The sequence below is a fragment of the Amia ocellicauda genome, chromosome 11, assembly GCF_036373705.1.
Source record: "Amia ocellicauda isolate fAmiCal2 chromosome 11, fAmiCal2.hap1, whole genome shotgun sequence".
Lineage (NCBI taxonomy): Eukaryota > Metazoa > Chordata > Actinopteri > Amiiformes > Amiidae > Amia > Amia ocellicauda.
The window spans coordinates 11,019,079-11,040,668 of record NC_089860.1 but is presented as its reverse complement, the minus strand read 5'-3'; positions in this window follow the sequence as shown (position 1 = coordinate 11,040,668).

Sequence of the window (21,590 nt, the reverse complement as noted above, 5' to 3'; positions counted from 1 at the left end):
AGTTGTAGGTGTTCCCAGAGGCGGGACGGCAACGTCAGGGGCTGCATTGGGGCCTGGACAGGCGGTCCAGTTTTCCACGGAGCAGACGTGGTGTGCAGTCCCTGACCATAGCCTCAATATCCTGGTCAATGCCTGGCCACCACATCAGGTCTCTTGATCTCTGCTTGATTGTGAGGACACGCGCACACAAGCTGCCTGGAACAACAGTGCACAGCCCCCTGGAGACACAGATATCTCACCCTTGCAAACGGAGCCAGCTCCTCCTGGCCATCCTGTGCGTATGTAGGTGTGGAGAGCTGTCAGGACAGGGTCCCTCTCTGATTCACTTTTCAGCTCCTCTTTCGCAGGCTCAGATGCAGGCAAGGGCCTCTCCCTCGCCAACAGAATAGCGCTGCTTCGTGGGGGTCAGGGCCTTGGAGGCGAAGGCTATTGGTCGTTCCCCTCCATCCTGCGGCAGAGACAGAACTGCTCCCACCACCCCAGCTGAGGCGTCACATGAGACCACAGTAGGGCTGAATGGGTCAAAATGGGCCAGGACAGGAGGCGTGGTGAGCTGTGCTATGAGCGCACAGACCGCTGCCGTGCAGGCTGAGGTCCAGTTCCACGGCTCCTCCTTCTTAAGGAGCTGGCGAAGGGGTGCTGTAGTCTGGGAATATTGAGGCAGAAATCGGAGGTAGAAGGCAGTAATCCACAGGAACGAGGCCACTTGGGAGGCAGAGGTGGGTTCTGGGATGTTGTGGATTGCCTCTATGTTTCACATGAGAGGCACAATCCCTTTGGCAGTCAGTTGAAAACCCACAAAGTCAATGGCTGGTGCTGCAAATGTACACATCTCCCCATTGAGCGTCAGATGGTCTTCCTGGAGAGCGGTGAAAAGCCAGTGGAGATGTTCATTGTGGGCAGAGAGGTCAGGGGCATGGACCAGAATGTCATCCAGAAACACTGCGACCCCTTGGATCCCTGCCAGGACAGTGGTCATCACCTTCTGGAAACAGCTGGGGGCAGAGCTAAGCCCAAAGGGCATTCGTGTATACCTGAACACCTTGCGTGTGTGACAAGAGCTGTGAGATCTCGGCTGGCCAGGTGGAGGGGCACCTGGAGATAGCCCTGACGCAAGTCGAGCTTACTCCTCCGCTGTGGGCAAAGGGTATCTGTCTGGGATGACTGCCTTGATGACAGAGCGCAGATCAACACAGATGCGGAGCCCCCCAGACTTCTTTGTGGCGATGGCCAAGTTGGAGATCTAGGGTGCAGCATATACTGGCTGAATTATCCCTGATGATAAGCTGATCGCGTACGATCTGGTCCGAAGCACCCCGTAGTGGCACGATCTAGCCACATCCCTGAGGTTAGTCACGTAGCTTTCAATGGACTCACCCGGCCGCTGATGCCGTTTCCGTAGCTTGTATCACCGAAGGAGCACCCGCTGTCTCCCGGTGAACTGCTGCCGTAGCAGGCTGACTGCCTCTTCCAATGTCTCAGCAGTGCCCAGGGTTCTTGGTGTGGGTGTCTTTTACCTAAAGTGTTTATTAGTTGTTGCTGTTATTTCAATGTGCACAGTGCACTATTTACTTTTGTATTGATTACTTAATCTATGGTTCCAACATGCACAGTGTATGTTTAAGTGCAATAAGTGTTCTGAGATGTGCACGATTTCAATGTCCGTGTATGGGGAACACTCACATTTCTTGTTGTGAGGTGGGGGGGCCTCTTCACCGGTCACTCGAAGGCTGATCTGACGTCCCATAGGCAAATGGGGCAGGATGTGTTGTCCTGGAGGAAAAGAATTCAATCAAAACAAAATTAACTTCAAAACCACTTTTACTGTCACTTTGTTTTAAAGAGTATTAAAATAAATCAATATACAACTGTTTGCATATACAAGGCAATCATATGCATAGAACATTGTAAAATATAAAAATATAGACATTACAAAATAACGTCAGCTAATTTGAATGACAGACGGCTATTGCGCTAACACTTCCTATAACGGTCCTCAGCATAAATTCATGTATTGTCATGGTAACCATACACACTAAATAAACATTAAAATGTGAAACTAACGTGAAACAGCACTTGAATCAGTGAAAACAGGCTATAATTATTTAAAAACGACAGTTTACTTACAGACTTCTCTTTCCAAGGCCTGTTATATAAGAAAAGGTGGAGCTCATTCTCGCTGCTTCTCTTCAGATTCGTTTATAGCAGAAGGAGTCCTGCACTGGAAGTTAGCGGGATCCGCTGCAGTAGTAAAGTGTAGTGTAAAGAAACAAAACAATATAATACTATGTACAGACATATATACAGCTGTCAGAACAAGGGGGAACACTCACATTTCTTGCTGTGAGGTGGGGGGGCCTCTTCACTGGTCACTCGAAGGCTGATCTGACATCCCATCGGCAAATGGGGCAGGATGTGTTGTCCTGGAGGAGAAGAAATCAATCAAAACAAAATTAGTAGTGTCATCCTGTGCAGAGAGCAGTGAAGAAAACCCGCCACCCGCCAAACTTTTTAATTACCTGGATCAAAGTGTTTCAGAATTATAATATGACAGAAAAGGAAAGAGGAGCAACAAACACATGAATACACACACAGCCAGCTATTGCTCTTTATTCTGTACTCACTGGAACTCGAAAGCACAGTTGTGTTTCTGAACACAGAGCGTCAGTGTGAGTGTGGTGTGGAGAGGAAAAGTCAATCGTTTAGACAAGTATATTGTATAAATTAGCTATAGATAGTTCTTATACATTTTGTATTTCGCGGTTGTGACCGGAAAACATTGCCACAAGGACGCTAATGTTAAGGCATTTTCATTGCAGCTCACATTGCAAAACTGCAATTGATGAAAATGTATAAAAAATTTAAAATAAAAACTTATTGGTCAGTCATTTACATCTGTAATTGCAAAATATTCCATTATGAAGCAAATAGTCAGAACCTTTATAGTTAATTTGAAATTGTGACAATAAACAGTTGTGATAATGTTGGGAAACAATAATACAAGAGTCTGACACGATGCGTGCGAGTTGACAGGTCTGCTATTATTATGCCATTTCCATACGGCTTCTAATAATGTAGATATTTATTTAACAAAGTGGTTGTGTTAGAGAAGTATTCATCAATTGCATCAATTACAACGTATTCATTTGTGTTGAAACGATTTGCGATAGAGACACGCATTTTCTGCTGCGTAGCGGAGATTCTGCTGAAGAGAAACGTGCGGTTTGTTTACAGTGCGTCTTTGCTGGCGTGCGGTATTGACCACTGGAAACAACATCACTGTCTGTCATCATTCCTAGAGATGATATATTTTTTACCCAGCCACAGACCGTGACTCTATGAATATCTAGCCAATCCAATGAAATCCTTTTAATGACGTGCAGAAACCCAGAGAAGGGAGTAGCACTGAAGAGGAAGAGGAGTATGAAGAGCAATAATGTGTCACCATATAACACCCCTTCTCATGTGTTGGTTTAGTGCGTTTATACAGATCCCCATTAGCTACCATGTTATTGCACATGTGATTGATTCATTTGAAAACGATGCTCCTGCCTCTACTAGCAAGTGTTATAATTCAAAACAATGCAATGATTTGATCAAAGACCTTATAACACTTGCAAATAGAAACTGTGTGGGAGCATCTTTTTCTATCCAGATCCTTTTCCCTCACAAACACACCTGTCTAGTCTATACAGGTGTGCAATTAGCTTTTGTTATGGTGATTGGTTAATTACCTGAATAAATGCAACGTCTTAACATGTTCACCACACATTTACGCACCCTCTTGTATTTTTGCTGAGGTTTTCCTTTGGCTGGTAAAAATACCAAGAGGCTGGTAAGTCTTTTCCTTCTACCAGACACAGTGGCTAGTGGCCAAAATAGTTAATTTTATCCCCTGGCAGAGAGTCATCGTATTTTTAAGGCACGCTCTACCGTGAAGTACAGTTGCAGTGAAATCAATCCCAGTACTCTGTATCCAACCACACAGACAGTCTAGGAATGAAGGGAGGGCTCACCTCTAGCCAGCGATCCACGCACTGCACGTGGTAGTCGTGTAGGCAGGGCAGGGTCCTCAGCTCCTCGTCCTCGTCGAAGTCCATCAGGCACACTTGACATCTGAAATACAGAACAGTATTGGACACAGCTCAGTCAGGGGACCAAACTCTGCTTAATTACGTACAACACATACTTGGTAGAACTGTGTGTATATTAATTCCAGCATATTAGATTGGGACCAGAGAAATGTGCCCATATAAGCTTATAACTACATTATTGCGATGCTCTCTTAGGTCAGTCTAAGCTGAGATTGTATTTTGGAGCAACATCTACAAACAGGGACTCCCAGGTCACTGGTCTCACAACTCTGCCTCTAGAAACAGATGCCTGGAAGTGAGTTTCATTAGATTTCACTGCGTCTAGAGACCCACGGTGAGGAGAACTTGCTCTGACTCAGCAATAGGCTCTAGGAGGGCAACTCACGCTGTCTTCCCTCCACTGTGGGCCGGATCGAACCGCTTGGTGGGCAGGAGTTCAATCTGCGATGCGTTCAGTCCCTCGTCTCCAAAGGCACCACCAGGTTCCAGATCGTCGTCTGAGCAGGAACAAGAGCACAAAGCCTGGTTTAAAGCACTGCGGGTTTGTAAAGCAAAGCGAAAAACAGCACACAGCAATATCTGAAATTACCCATAAAACAAGAATAAACTACAAATCTGCGGGGACCCTGCTCTAAAACATCTGTCTGACTCAGACACATCTCTGGCCTAAACCACCTGCTGAGAAACCACTTCTTACCCACGGGCAGGAATTCCCACTCCTGTACCCCAGGATCCTCTCCATCATTTGCTACAGGAACCAGGAGATACTGATCATGACCTCCCAGCTCCTGTCCGTCAGCTCCCACTGTGACCAGGAGATACTGATCATGACCCTCCAGCTCCTGTCCGTCAGCTCCCACAGTGACCAGGAGATACTGATCATGACCCTCCAGCTCCTGTCCGTCAGCTCCCACAGTGACCAGGAGATAGTCCTCATGTTCCCCAGGCTCTGGCGCATCGCCTTCTGATGAAGGGTCCACACTAACCTGAGAGGAGGGGCGGGAGGAGACAGGCGAGGTAGGGGGGTCCTGTCCGGGTTGTGCGCTCTGAGAGCTGCTCTGCTGCTGCTGCTGCTGCTGCTCTCTGTCCAGCTGTGGAAAACAACACATACATCAGCAAGCGCTACAGCACGAAACTGAGTTGTTCTCAGCGCCACCAGAAGGGGCACTGAATTGCTGAGCCAGGCACTGAGGATGGCAGCACTGACAGGACCTGTGTAGCGGCCACAAGCATCACAGCGCCTGCAGCAACGCCACTGACCTGCAGACGCTCTTCCTCCGTCTGAGCAGCGCGCACCACTGCCACAAACACCACATCTTCATCATCTTCAATCTCCTCCGCTTGTCCTACTTCCACCAGGAGGGGATCGCTGCTCCTGTGGAAGAAATCAGAGAAAGAGGGCAAGAGAGAGGGAGACAGAGAGTAGGAGGGAAAGAGGGAGGGAGAGAGGGAGTGAGAGGGTGAGAAAGAAGGAGATGTGGAGGTGGAGGGAGAGGGAGATGTGGAGGTGTAGGGGGAGGGGCAGGGAGAGGGAGAGGGAGAGGTGGAGGTGTAGGGGGAGGGAAAGGTGGAGGTGGAGGGAGAGGAAGAGAGAGAGGTGGAGGTGTAGGGGGAGGGACAGGGTGAGGGAAAGGTGGAGGTGGAGGGAGAGGGAGAGGGAGAGGTGGAGGTGTAGGGGGAGGGACAGTGGGAGGGAAAAGTGGAGGTGAAGGGAGAGGGAGAGGTGGAGGTGTAGGGGGAGGGACAGGGGGAGGGAAAGGTGGAGGTGGAGGGAGAGGGAGAGGTGGAGGTGTAGGGGGAGGGGCAGGGAAAGGTGGAGGTGGAGGGAGAGGGAGAGGGAGAGGTGGAGGTGTAGGGGGAGGGACAGGGGGAGGGAAAGGTGGAGGTGGAGGGAGAGGGAGAGGTGGAGGTGTAGGGGGAGGGAAAAGTGGAGGGGGAGGGAAAAGTGGAGGGGGAGGGAGAGGGAGAGGGGGAGAAAGCAGGGGCCGAGGTGGACAGTTCCGGTGTGGATGGTGCAGATTGAGCACTGGTCTCTCCACGGTCCGTCCTGTCTGCCTTCTGGCGCTTCCGCTTCTGTCATGTTGATTGTTTGAAAGAGAAGGAGAAGGAAATGGAAAAGCACACATTTAAAGTGTCCCATTAAAGCAGCTACATTTGTATGCTGTTGTTTTTCTCCAGCTGTGGGGTTTAATGTTGTTTAAACACTAGAAGAGCCGAGCCGGTCAATTTGACCGATTTGGTTATTCAAATTTGAATTACTGTGTTCCTAAATACACAGCGCATACCCATTCCTGACTTTTCCTAACTATATGTCCTAAACATGCCTACAGCGTTTTAGCTGCATAAACGCTAAAATAAATACGTTTATCTAGAATACATTTACCTAGAATAGCCAAAATTGGGTTATTCTGACCAGTCATTTACATACATAAGAAATCAAATATAACACATAATCCTGCCTTTCCTTTACAATGCAGTCAGTCTGGCGCTCAAGTGGCGATCTCTACCTGTCTACAGTATTTCATGTGCTTGAAAAACACACGCATTGTACAGCATTACAGGTGTGTTCTTACAATTGTAGTCAGATTGAGCGGATACAGTGATTACCCTGCAAATAGACATGGATTGGAAACGGAGACTGAAGAGAGCGCCTTTTGGAAATGCCGTGTATATGAACATGACTGATTCAGGGGACATCATTGATACTGGGAATGACAGATCATTCATGGGTTTGTGTCAGTGTTGTGAAAACATTGTGAGTGAAACACAGGTCCAAATGGCACCGAGTGTTTTTCCTCTACTGATCAAAACACGATTGCTACTGCACGTAGTACAGAGCGCAATAACGCAGACACATCGCACGCAAAATAATGATTCAGGGACATTATCAGCAGAGGAGCATTTATTGCGATGCTATACATTCGTGGAGCAGAAGTGTTCACCTGGACAGGGCTGTCAAAATGCAGTGTGAGGTACGAGCTCATGCAGGGAAAGTGCAGAAACTGTCCTGTGAGGACTGTACGAGCTGTCAGGTATGCAGGCTAAATATATACTCAATCGTTTCTTGAAATACAAAGCTACAGTGAATACAAGCACTGTATGTTGAAAACAAAGTTTACATGGTGTTGCAACTGTTTACTTTAGTGTACAATTATGTTTTGATAAACGCAATAGTTATTCTTCAACTAGAACATATTGCTTTTGAGCATGATTATTATATAAACAATATTTACGTTAACACTTGTTTCATTCCTTTATTGTATGCCGTTTTTGAGCTTTGTGCTTATTGTAGTCTGTATGGTTATTCATGTTTTGACTGCAGTGTGCACGTTTAGAAAAAGTGCTTTGTTATTCAGAGCAATAATATGATTTTTTTAGGATCATATATCAATTTAAATAATCCAGTTGTGCTATACAGATGTTGGATATGATGTTCATTTGCCTTTGATTGTCATATCACAGCTGCTAAAGAGCTGTCGGTTACAATGACCGGCTTTGGCTCTTGGTAGTTTCAAATGTCGGCACAACAGCCGAGTTTGATTTCAGCTCCGAAAAACAGATTCAATTTAAGATTCCCAAACTATAACTGTGAAATGAAAAACCTGAGAAGACCCATAAAGAGGAATGACAATGAGCACACAGATGGGTGTCACTCATCTGATAGACCTGCAGAGAAAACTATTCATTGCTGCTGCTGCTGATCAATCTGTTATCTGTGTACATTTCTGCAAATGCAGTACAAACCCTCAGAGGGGAAACCAGTGAACATGTTTTACACACACATTCACAATGAAACAAGACGGCCGAGCGGCCCTGTTTGTACTGTATGCTATAGGAGGCTACAGGACATTCAGAAATTCCTCACAGACACTGACCTTCCTACGCTCTTCCAACACCCCTCCATCAGGCCGCCTCTTACGATGTCTCGGGCTGCAGATAATGATCATTAAAAAGGCAGTAATTCACACATTAGACATGTTGCTCATATCTTCCCCTCATCGCACAAACAATCAACAGGGATTGTGACAGCAGGGGAGGAATAAGACTCCCGTTGCACAGCAGTTTGACACATTGCTCATTTTACAGCCTGCGGATCAGCTCATAAGAGGCCCTGGATATTGGTGCTGAATGGAGAGAAACTGAGGAGAAGTGCATACTGTATGTTGAGTTATATTGTCAAGTGTCATTTCTCGCTTCATCCATGTCATTATACACAAGTATTGAGCTGTGCAATAGTGATCTTTACATTGGGCCGCTGAAGGCGCTATATACCTCGGCGCTGCAGGAGGGAGGCCGCCGTGGGCCTCGGAGTCGCTGGCCGCACTCGACGAGTCGAGAAACGGCGTCCAGTCTGACATTATAGTCGCTCTAATCGCGTTGAATCGCAGCTAGTGCTTCTCAACAAAGGGCAAGCAGTGAAACTGTTTCATGGAGGAGGACAGGAGCAGATTGCGCTGAAAAACGACTCATATTTTGAATGTAAACATGTTTAAATACCTAGATCTTTATCATAGGGAATGACTAGTTTTGTTTCAGACGTTTATGTTTTTATGTTTCGTCGCTTGCATTGTGTTCAGTATCGAGTCACAGCCCGTGTGTGTATAAATGTTCAGTAAATAGAAACGCGACTCACCTCCAAAGAGAACCACATACGAGTGACGCGGCACACGCACGCCAGTGACGTCATGACGCAGCGTGATCAGTCCTGGGTGAGTTAATGCAGCTGCAGGTTATTTACAGTGTGAGTCGGTGTTTGAGTTGCCACCCGTCCCTTACAATACGGAATCGTCCCGTTATGGAGAGAACAATGTATTGAGTCAATACGGATGCGATTTGTTACTGTGAAGGAGCTGTAAGAATCTTGCTATATATAACATGAATGAACAATGCTTTGGTTAAACTATACATATGAACATTCGCGTCAATAAAGCTTATAATGAATAACACAAGTTTGGAACAGCACAATTGCATTATGATATTTGGCCACTAGATGGAACTATATGGAACTGTAACACATGACAAACAGCCTGAAGAACTGACAAGGTAACAGATAAGCTATTAACAGCGTCATAGTATAAGAGTATAAAATATTCTGAAACGTCCACCGAACAATGACATGAAATGAACATTGAAATGGCATAAGTCAGCCAGATGCAAAGTGCAAACAGTAAGTCTTGGTTGAGCTGAGGATGCCTCCCCAAAATACTCCCATAGGGCTCCTGAGGAGATTGAACATGCATTACAATGTCATGCACACAGCATGTTGTGAATTAGAAATGCTTCCCCCTGCGATGTATTAAACACAATTGCTGGCATACTAGGTGTATCTGTAGTTCTCACATTACAGTAATAATCTACCTGTTCGTTAGCCTAAATTCATGAATTACTTTGTAAATAGTCAAGCAGACCTGCATTTCTCAAACCCATTTTTTACAATGACAGACGCTTAGTTTTACACATTGTTGCCCCAGGCTTAGTCCTAGTCAGCAGCACCCCGTCATGTGCAGTCTGAAGTCCATCAGTCCACAAAGGTCCTGACCAGTGGCGTATGTAGGGGGGACCACGATGTTAATGGATGTTAATGATGGAGGGGTATCCTACATCGTCTATTAGAATATTAGTTAGATTCGAAAATTAGTGTCATATTTTAAGGTCAGCAGCAATTCAGAAGGGGTTTATTAGAACTTCAAATCAAACTTTGTACGACAACGTTGAGCCTCAACACTAAACCGGTTCCAATGGAAAAGTCAGCAGGTGTTTGACTCCTAAATGCTGTAATTTGGTGTGGAAGTACAGTCTTATTTAAAGGGTTCCACCATAAAATGATCACACCCTGAGAGTTTCCCACTCCTGTAAACCCCACAGAGTTCAAGTGGCACAATGAGCAAATAGGCACAGGCTTGATTGTGCTCTTAGACTGTTTCAGGTCTCTGTTTGTCCTATGATTATTCTCATCTGGTTCATATATACAGTTATAATAGTCCTTTATAATATACTGTGGCAAGAAAAAGTATGTGAACCTTTTGGAATCACCTGGATTTCTGCATAAATTTGTCATCACATTTGATCTGATCTTCCACTAAGTCACAACCGTAGACATACACAGTCTGCTTAAACAAATAACACACACATCATTGTATTTGTCTTGTCTATATTGAATACATCATTTAAACATTGACAGTGCAGTGTGGAAAATTAAAGTAAGGTAATTCCAAAGGGTTCATAAAGGGTTTTCTTGCCACTGTATAGTGACCACCACATCTATAAAATCCCTTGATAACTTGTAACAAAAACAAATATATAAGAAAATGTCAAATGTAAAACACTGCACAGATCAATCTCATATGTTTTTCAACTAATCGCATGTTTTTCCAAAAGCACAAGAATGACATTTATTCACGTCCCATCAATCATTATTTTGTGCATCCTCCTTGACTGAGAGAACACTTTCTGTAGTCTTTTATTAGTTGCTGCCACTTGGGATGGATTTGTGATCCCTCCTACTTAATCGTTTGAAATAGGCAAATAAATAAAATGTTATGAATCTATGTACACTATGTATATGATAATACAGATATGTTTTAAATATAATGTAACATCACAACGGCACTAATGTAGGACATATAAAACCAAAGCTTTACCATTGAATCGAATGTACTGAAAGGAATATCAGGAATCCTCTGGAGATCCTCTTTAGTGAAAGAGATTATTAAGTGAGATCAGTCGTCCTGGAACGAAAGGAATGTAAAGTCCTGAGGTGACCTTTCTAGAAGAGAGTTTTAAACATTGATAATCAGCAAAATGTCATCATATCAGCTATAACCTGGGAAATAGCCGGCGGGTACAACCAGGCCTAGATATCATGTGAGAAATATATGTATCACCTGAATTTAAAGATAGAGGAACCAAAAGCACAGCCTCAATCAGAAGAAGGGTATGAGATACAAATGCTGCTGCTACATTTTAATGTTAATAATTTTATGGGAGAAATAGCTCCTTTCACCATTTTTCTCATTTTAATGTGGATGTCACATTCAAATCCTGCAGCCAAGTTTTTCCACATTCCTTTCATCATAATTTTAGTTTTAGTTTATCAATAAGCTTTATTTGTTACCAGTAAGAGATCCAAGTCTGAGCTGTCTTTAAATAAGTCAAAATCTCTACAAACTTTAGTTTTGTTTTGCTTCGGTTCTGTTCTGTTTCAATTGAGGCAAAATGTATAGTGCATGTACAGTATCTGCAAAAGATACATTTTTCAGTGTTTAATAGCAGAATCAGAACAGCAGAGGGCATATTTGGCTTTGAAAGTAACATATCTAGCTTAAGGAAGAAAGCACCATTGGAGGTCAGCTTTAATTGTTGGTTTTGGCATCACTGTGCATTCTTAATTGGCAAATTGCTTTCACAGCTTGAACTATCTACTGTATAGATTAACTGACTTGAAAAGGCTGTTACATCAGGGAGTAATTGGTGAGGATAACAAAGCACGCTCCTGGAAATTTAGAAAGCTACGCTGACTGTTTAACTAGTACAACCTTTAATAATTATTTGAACACGTGTGGGGGAAACATATTAACATCCTATCCTGCCTTTGTCCTTGGTGAGCTGTTACTCCTAACTTGGAGTTCAGCATTTCACATTCCTTTCTTGCAACGTATTATCTGCAAATTACCTTCCAATGCTGGCAATTTAGAGGTGAATGATTATTATTCATGAGTAATGAGTATAATATTGATGAGATGGGAAGGCTTAGTTTAGAATCCCAATGAAATTACTGCTAGTTATTAGAAATGACCATTCAGACACTGATTATAATATGTTAAAACCCCATGAGGGTATGTCCCAGAGGGGGTATAAAAGCTTTGTTCTATCTTAAAACTTTTGGGGAGCAGTGTCATGCTAGCCTAAAATCTTTTGAGTTCTGTGTAGCGCTGTCCCTCCCGAGCACGTAATCAATTCTGATTCGAACTCCCGTCTCCAGAACTCTCTTCCACCACACGCTCTTTGTTTCGGTAAATAATGTGGAATAGTTCAACTACAGAGTTCAGATTGTTGTTAGAAGAGTCTAAAGCATTTCAAATCAATGTTGAACTGGCATTATGAATATACTGTGTGCATATGTATGTATATATACAGTGCTTTTAGAAAGTCTACACCCCCTTGAACTTTGTATATTTTGTTGTGTCAGTGTAGGCCATTTTCAGACCACAAAACAAAACAGAATCTCCCAAAACAGGATTCTTTCTTGAGTTTCCTTCGTGCCAGATTTGTTTAGTGCTTGGGATATTGTTGTCACATCCATTAGACCAGTCTTGGCCATAAAAGCACAGAGCTCTTGCAAAGTTGCCATTGACCTCTTGGTAGCCTCTCAGTTCAGCCTTCTTTCTCATTCACCCAGTTTGGAGGGACGGCCTGATCTAGGCAGGGTCTTGGTGGTGCCACACACTTTCCACTTCTTAATAATAATCTTGACCGGCTCCAAGGAATACTCATGGCCTTTGATATTTTTTAAAGCCATCCACTGATCTGTGCCTTTCATCAACTTTGTCCCCGAGTTCTCTTGAAAGCTCCTTGGTGCTCACGGTTGAGTCTTTGCTTTGATTTGCACCAGCAAGCAGAGGGAACCTACAGGAACTGCTGAATTGATCCTGAAATCATGTGAATCACTAGAGTTTAACACAGGTGGAGGCCACTTAACTTGACATTTAACTTGATTTATACAGGGTTCATTTCACATGCACAGGGCAAGAAGACTGTGCTAGGGCAGTTTTATCAAAGACACCACGAGGAACTGTACACAACGGGAATAAATATAATAAAACATACTAAAACCTGCCTTTAATATTCAGGGGGAATAAAACACTAAAATCCCCTAACAAAAGAAACGACAAAATTCTCTAATAAAAGCTATCCATTAGAAAATACATTTCCCCTTCCTGTGAACAAATGCACGGTAGCAGCAAACAGACTTCAGAAGCCTGTACACACAATAAATATCAATATTCGATTTCGAAGACAATACAGCAGCACTTAGTAGTATCGGGCTTCTGTCTCGTCAGGTAGCAGCAACACCATGAACCACTCATAGGTAAGTGAGCTGCCGGCTACAGGACTACTTCATCTGTGGCAGCTCTGAGGCCGGTAGCCGTTTCGGGCCGGGCAAGACTCGGACTGGCTCCGCGCCAACCGACCAGAAATCGAGGCAGGTAATGTCCATTGACAGAAGCAACTATTGTGCAGATAGAAATACTAAGGTCTTCTTTTTCAGGTTGTGGGTCCGGGAGCGGCCACCAGGGAGTGAGGGAAGACAGCAAAAGCCAAAAATGTGAGGTGCAAATGCACATCTTTCTCTGAGGAAACCACAAACTGCCACCACCACTTCCCGTGGTGTATTTAATAAAGTGTTAAAATTGCCGAATCTGGGTCTCCTAATTTCAATCATCAATACTGGCTTTTTCAACAAGAATTCTTAATACAGTCGGCAACATTGGGATGGAAAAATTGATTTTACTTTGTCTTTGGAGTCCAGAAATTCAAGACAGCATTTTTGAACCAAAATTATTCCAAAAATTCAGGGAAATAGACATAAAACAAAGAAAAAAAAAACGAAACCAGTACTAATGAAAAAAAACTCGAAATAAAAGTAAAAATGGCCTTAGGCACAACGAAAACAGCACCACTGATTGCTAGTGACCCTTCCTGTTCAGCAGCAGAAAGAGAAGACCCCTTCGTGTCTGTTCGTACAGCATTTATACTCATTCCCCAGAAATGGAAGAGTCCACCCCCATTACAGAGGTAGGGAAGAAAGACAACAAAACAAACTCTCCATTTGTACAGAATCTATGCACAGCATCATCAACAAGAATCATCATTTCTGTCAGGCTAATGGGATAATACCTTGCATGCAAACTTCCAAGTAATTATGTAGAGTATGCATCTTCTGGCACTTCGCTATAACGGCGTGATTTGAATAATCAACTCCTGCTGTTTATATGCACGCATGTGTGTGTGGACTTGAAGGAGAGTTGGATTATTAGGTTAGATGGAGTTTAAATTCTAAAATATAGAAGAATTAACTAGACAGAGAAATAGAGATGGATAATGAGCAAAACTATTTACATCCAACTGTCCTCGTAACACACACACATACATTAACGGCGTTATGGTATACTGGGGTTTCAGTTTTAAACACGGCATGACAGCTCAAGCCCGTTCATCACATGTGTCTCCTATTGTATAAAATAAGCCTTAAGTGGAATTATCTTTGCCGTCTGCTCACACAAACTGCATGTGAGGACATATCTTATACTGTACAATAAGGAACAGCCCGAATACAAAATGAACTTGAATAAAGATACCTGTCAGGTCAGGACATACTGTATTGTGAAATCGTCTGGCAGTGTAACATTGTGACATCTTGTTTCACAGATGTGCTTAAAAGTCAGCAATGAAATAACTGAATCATCATGCATGCCACTTATTTAAAATTAATACTATTAATGCCAGAGTTACAGGTTTGTTCTTTGCTCCAGAGAAGAAGACAAGCAAGGCTCTTCTCTTTTCTGCAGGAACATCTGCTCCAACTGGCTTGAAAAAGAAAAAGAGTGTGATGCTGCTCCAGTTTGTACATTATCTGAAATGTGTGTTTTGATGGATGAATATATTAAATCTTCAATTTAATTCAACAGCCCATTGATGTTTTCTGTGTGTTTGTTTTGCATCCTTAATTTTGTTCCTTTGATTTTATTCTTGCACTTGGTTAAGAAAGTATTTGTAAAATAAAGTTTTAAGAAAACACTGTTTTTCAAGAAAAACTATTTTATCTTGAGGGAATTAACCAATCTCTTGCTTCAAGAAAACAGGTAACTTGTTTTATTGGACTAATTTCTGGACACAAGAAATAATGTACATTCTGACTGGAATTGGCATAACCATGGGATGAGAATACATTTTTGAGCCAAGAAGAATTCAGCAAGAAAACAATTCTGGGCCCACGGATCTTCACAGAAGCCAAAATAATCTTGTAGTAAGACATGAGTTTTGGCAGTGTGGTACTTTGATTGATGGCATCTATTTCAATGACATCCATCTCATGCAAAAACAAACATCCAAACAGTTAGATTTTGCTTTATATTCAATAGATCTCCCTTGTTTTTCCAACAATCTGATTTCCGATAGCTTGAATAATCAGTCTGGATACAAGGATATTGTGCCATGAAAACCAAAGCCACGTCAGTGCCTCAGAGGTGAGACACTGTGGCCAGCAGTGCTCCTGTTGAGCGATCACAATGAGAGCTGAATCAGATGTAACAGTCAGGTGTTCATAATGGATATCTGACCAATTCATTCCATGCAGCCCCTGTTTCTGTGATTGCTTGACAAATGGAACAAATGGTTTCTCCTAAAGATCTGTGGAGCCCCTCTCTTCTGAGGACATAAAGTTTAATGTAGTCCTGAGTTCCCCTACACGCTGTTATACAGTTGTTTGAATGAACAAATTCACGTTCAAACTGTGCCACTGTCATTCCTTGTGAGTAAGACGTTTTGCTCTGGCTCTAGCAGGTCAGTGACCGGTCACCGGTATTTAAGATTGTGTTATTTTCATAAAACTACACCATATCTGCTGAATCACTGTTACTAACACCATCACATTTTCTGAAAATTGGAGTAAAACAGTTTTGAGACCAAGATATACATTTCCCCTTTATTGAAATACAAGGTGATGCAGTGCTTTACTAGACACTATTAGTAATATACATTGCCTTACACTTGTAAACAGATTTTAAGGTATTGCTCCATTGTGTTCAGATTGAAAGTATGTTTTGTATTGCTTCAAAATTAACTTATGATTACCATCTCAAGGCAGAGTGACGCAGGACAAGGAACACTGTAGCTGGACAATGTTTATGCCAAGTCCTCACAAAAGTGTCCCAATTGGATCAACAGGCCTTAAGAAAACACTATAGTGTTGGTTGAGCCCTCATCCCACAATGCGTAAAACCATGCTGATGTATTTTACTATTGTCATACTTGGACAGTATGTTTTTGATGGTATCATTTGTGTGGGACAATAACTTTACGTCTATGTACACATACACATGCCTAATGGAAAATCAGACTGGGAAAAATGACAATGAGGAGTGGTGACAAAGAGTCAATATGTCCAAGGAACATCTTGAATATCTCTTAGAATAGGACTTCACCATTCCTGAAATATCACATCTGTTGTCTGTAACTGTTAATCATCCGGAGGAGAATGACACACTATGGATGGCCTGTAAAGGAAAGACACAGTGACATATCTGATGAGTCTGGTCATGGACATCAGTCCAGAAAATTTGCCTAAATGAAAATCAGACTGGGAGGGGGGAAAATAGGTCATGAATCATTTGTGCTAATGGCTGTAAAAAGCAGAATAGAAAAATGATGTGCTATGCATACTGTACTCACAGTAGGTTCAATAATTTAAATACAAAAATAAATGACTCTAACTGATTTCAAACACAGTATCCATACTACTAAGGAGGCCAATGTCAAAACATCTCAAAATAACAGGTGTTCAGGTTCTGCAGTGAATAAAATCAATATCATTTTCCTCTGGGTTTCCCAGACTAAGTTGCTGGGCTAAACCATTTCATATATCTGCTATATGTCCAATACTTCTTGGGGGAAACTAGCATTCACTGCAGACCTGTACAGTGTATAAAATGTACTAATTAGGAGAAGAACTGTGTCATCAAAATCAAGTCTTTCCGATGAAGTTTGAATAGATTAATACAATGGACTGGACCTGAAAGTCTGAAATGATTAAGTGAATCGGAAAACAAAACTTAAAATAACAATAATAATGACAACAAATCCATTACATATATGTATCCCCATTGATCAATTATGGATAGGAAATTCCAGTATCAGTGATGTGTTGTGAACAGGAGCACCTCACACTTCTGAAGCACTACATAGGCTTTCCATTCTCATAACTATAGTGGATGTGATCCCCTATACTCATACTCAGCTGAATGATTTGGGATTTACATGCCAAAAGTGCTCTGTGGCTACCAGGATGAAGGGCGCAATACAAATACATATTGATTGATTGATTGACTGATTGATGGATTTGAGCTTCATTTCTCAACCTCTATGAAAGTAAATCAAGTTTAAAGTCAAGGTATTTTGATGACCAAGGGAAGTTAAATCTTGCTGGTTTCCATAGTATTAGGTAGGGGAGTTTTTGAAATTGTTATTTCATGACTAGGAACACTGATACAGGTGGAAACTTCACCTCACAATCTAGTAGGATTTCACTGTATGTTTAATTTGAGTTCACACTCCAGAGTTTCCATTCTTCATTTCTGTAATGTGTCAATGCATTTTAAAGTAAAAGAGCTTGTTTCAAAACATGGTTTGTTTTTACCAATGGTTACAAACAAACAGACCACTGCAGTACACTTAATACCCACTAGATGGTGCAGAATGTGAGTTTCATTTTACACCTTTAAAGCGTACACTTCTGCACCATCAAGCGGATATTATGTGCACTGCAATGGTATGTTTTTGGTTTTGTATTCACCATATCTCTTCATAGCTACAGTACATGAACAATGAAAGCAATCGGAACTTTATATGTTAAAATGGCCGTTCTCTGTATGATTCATACTACTACTTCATTAGTGCCACTACCATCAGCTGCTGCCCAGCCTCTGACATAGGGAGATCTTTCTAACGTCTATCTTTTATAACGTACTCAACGCCACCATGCGATACGGGGCATTGCGTCATCTCGCCACTGTGACGTCACAGTGGCTCAAGCGCTCTAAACGGCTAATCTTATGTCAAACGTTCAGTTGCCGAGCTAACCCAGACTAGAGTGGACGTCATCTGACTTTGTGGAAACGCCATCGCGAAAGCCTTGTTGCATCTGTTTCAGAGTTTGACATCCCTTGACTTTGTGGAAAGGAATAGCGCAGCCGCTGCTTTGTGATCGTGTCGTTTGGTGTGGAGGAGTGAGAAGCAGACAGAGAGTCGGACGCGCCTCCACTAATCGCCAGACTACTCACAAGGGTAAGTGTCAATCACTCGTGTATCTTGTTGTCGTTGGGGCACATCTGAAGCCAAAAGCTGGTCGCCTCTTCTGAGTGGTTTAGTTTCTCGATGCACGTGTTTTAAGCCTAATATGTGGGCATGTTTGGCAAGAGCACATCTGGCACACATCCACTGCGCTCTGCTGAACGGGTGATGGGATGTGATCGGAGGCTGCTGTTGGAGGCTGTTCTTGTCAATGCACCAGCAGCAGTGTGCGCTGGCTGTAGGACACGGTATGCAACTTGTTCAGCAAATATACAATGACCCTCCGTTATCATCTGCGAAGGTCGCACGGCGCTTTAGTGACGTTTGTGTAGCGCCGATTTCCGCAGGTCTGCGCAGATTTGCAGAATCCCACATATCCCATTGGTGGAGCCGCGCAGATCCGCACGGAGCACTAGATTCTCGAATGACTATTGTATAAAATAATATTGGAAGTGATTTTGTATACAGTTTAAAAGGTACTCTGTCACATGTCACGATGGATTAAATACAATGTTGGTCTATGCATTGAGTAGATTTACACCTTTTCTGCTTATTCATTGATAGTTTCCTTCCCCAGCCTTGGAGAGGCGAACAGGTGCACAGCAACAAATCATTAGCACATTTAACACTGTAATTGTAACACTATAGATTCTGCTGTGTGGTAATAATTTGAGTGTTTGATCAGGTTGCACACTTGCCATTGTCATGCAGTGTTTAGTGACATGTCTATTAATTAGATTTGGTGCCATTAAATGCTATGCTCTTCAATTCATATGACTGGCTTTGCACAAATGCTGCCCAACCAGCCCACAGGGTGAGCTGTAGAAAGAGGCTTCCAGCCACTGTGGTTACATATTTTCGGGTGGAAATGGAGAGAGAGAACTGAAGTGTATTGGACAGTTTTTCTAGATTTGACTGATCAATGTTTTCTAAATATAAATTGCATTCCTTTAGTGGTGGAACAGGACGTCTCTGAGGGCTCATCAGAGCGGGATGTCTGTTTCATGTATCTAATCTCCTTTTTCCCAACTGGTGTAACTTCTAGGGTCCAGAGAAGATGGGATTCAAGACATTCTTGAGGATGTCCTACATGATGCCTATAATGTTGGGGCTCATGGGCTGGCAGTGGTGCAAGTCTCACCTGAGAAAACACGGCACCAGTCACCACGCAGAGGAAGAGGCTGGAGTGGAGCTGCCTGAGACACACAGCCTCACTGCCTCCTCCAGCCACGGCATCGTGGAGAAGAGCTGCTCCCGGCCGACCAGCAGGACGGCCCAGGTAAGAACGACACAGAAAGCAAAGGAAATGAGCCGGGTAGAAAAGGAAGCTGTAGCAGAAATCCATGTGCCGGAGGCCGCGTTGTTGGCAGAGGGTGAAGCCTGTTTCTAAGCAAACAGAAAGTCTAACTTACTTTTATTCAGACATTTTACAATAAGGAGAAATTAGCTTTATTGCAGTTTCACTCTTCTAAGCCCTAGACAGGCTTCTAATGAGTGTCACGTGTTTGAAGTTATTATAAAGAACATGCAATATACATGACTGTGAAATGACCAGTGAATTGGCCTATAATTGTTATTAAAATTGTTATTTTTGTTTACTTTGAAATAATATTTGTCAGTACTAATAACCCTAGCGAACAAAATGTCTGTTTGGCCACAGTTGTGTTGTTCCTCCTGTTAACAAGAAAGTGCTCAATTTGCAGGATGCCGTGATTTGTGACAAACCAGAGGAGCTCGACGTTCCGCAGCCGCCTTCGACAGAGATGAGGTACTTTCTTTACAGTTTTAACTCCATTCTGACACTTTCTAATATTATCAGGATGTCTGGATATTATATATTTCTGGTGCCTCTGAAAATGAATTAGCACTTTGATCTTTTGAACTTTGCATAAGATAGTGAATGGAGTCCAGTACACCTCGTGAATTTGGTAAGAACTCATGGAGAATGTGGAAAATACATTCAAGACATTCCTATGAGTAACGACACACAAACTCTTTGGATTATTTAAGTCAATTGGCTGAATTTAAAATTCCTGATGAACTAACTCCCCCCCGCTCTGTCTTCTGCAGGAGCCGTTCTGTTGTCGAGGACTTTAAATTCGTTGCTGTGCTCGGCCGAGGAGCTTTTGGAAAGGTATATCCCAGTAATCCATGTCAGATATTTGCTCGACGCCATTTTTCCAAAAAGATATTTGTGGACAATTGTGAAATTATTTCCACTTTTTAACCTTTAACAGAAACATTGTCTGTGACTTATTAAAGCCCAGCATTAGTGAGGATGTATTACTAAATGCTTGTGCTGTGAATGTTGATCCTGGGCGAGAGAGTGGAGTTTGACCTTTTTTGACAGTTTTGAATCTGTCTTGCTTTGACAGGTGCTGCTGGCCGAGCACGTCGTGACCAAAGAAATGGTTGCGGTGAAGGCTTTGAAAAAAGGAGACATTATCGCCAATGGTACTGTCGACAGGTATGGCTTCATTTTTATTGAGGCTTCTGGGTTTGAAAGCTGAGCAAAGATAAACAAACCTAGTGATGTTTTTAATGATGTACACAAATACACTGCATTAGCAAGGTCTTCAGTGACTGTTTTCACTTTCTTACTCTGAAGGAAAGCTGCCATTTTAATGCATCTCTGGACTTATTCAGCCAAGCTGTTTATGAATGTATATTCACATGCTGTGTGTCTTTTGTCTCGCTTCAGGTTCCAATGTGAGAGAAGGATTTTGGAAACCGTGAGCAGTGTGCGGCACCCCTTCTTGGTGAACCTGATCGCCTGCGTTCAGACGGAGGTTCATGTATGGTTCATTATGGAGTATGCTGCGGGGGGAGACCTCATCACGCACGTTCAGGCAGGAGTGTTTCCAGAGCCCCGGGCTAGGTAAGTGAATCGTCCATCTTGGTAGAAGTAAAAATAATGATGTCATACCTGAGGTGCGTTTCAGAACTGTGCACCTATATATTCAGAAATTATTGCACATTATTATTCCTGACCATTGGCACACAACCTCCGAATAACAAAACAAAGCACAACTAATCATTTACATTATTACAGAAGGTATGCAGATTGACAGTTGACCAGATTGACAGTTTTTGTTTGTATTGTCTTTTAGATCCAATAACATAGGTTGCTGGAGTTCCTGCATTGACAGGAAATTGTCGGCTCATTCACACTCGAGTGCAATCCGAGCTTAAAAACTGCTTTTTGTGTCGCTGGTGTCTTTTCTTGAACAGATTTTCTGCTGCCTGTGTGGTGCACGGCCTGCAGTTCCTGCACGAGCGGAAGATCGTATACAGGTAAGTTATCACACATCAGCCATTTGTACAATATACAAGCAAGAAAAAATCTAGTCTCACTGAGATCAAACCCAACCTAAACTATTCACCCACTGAATTTCTCTTAGATTTTGAAAATGATTTATTGTGACACTC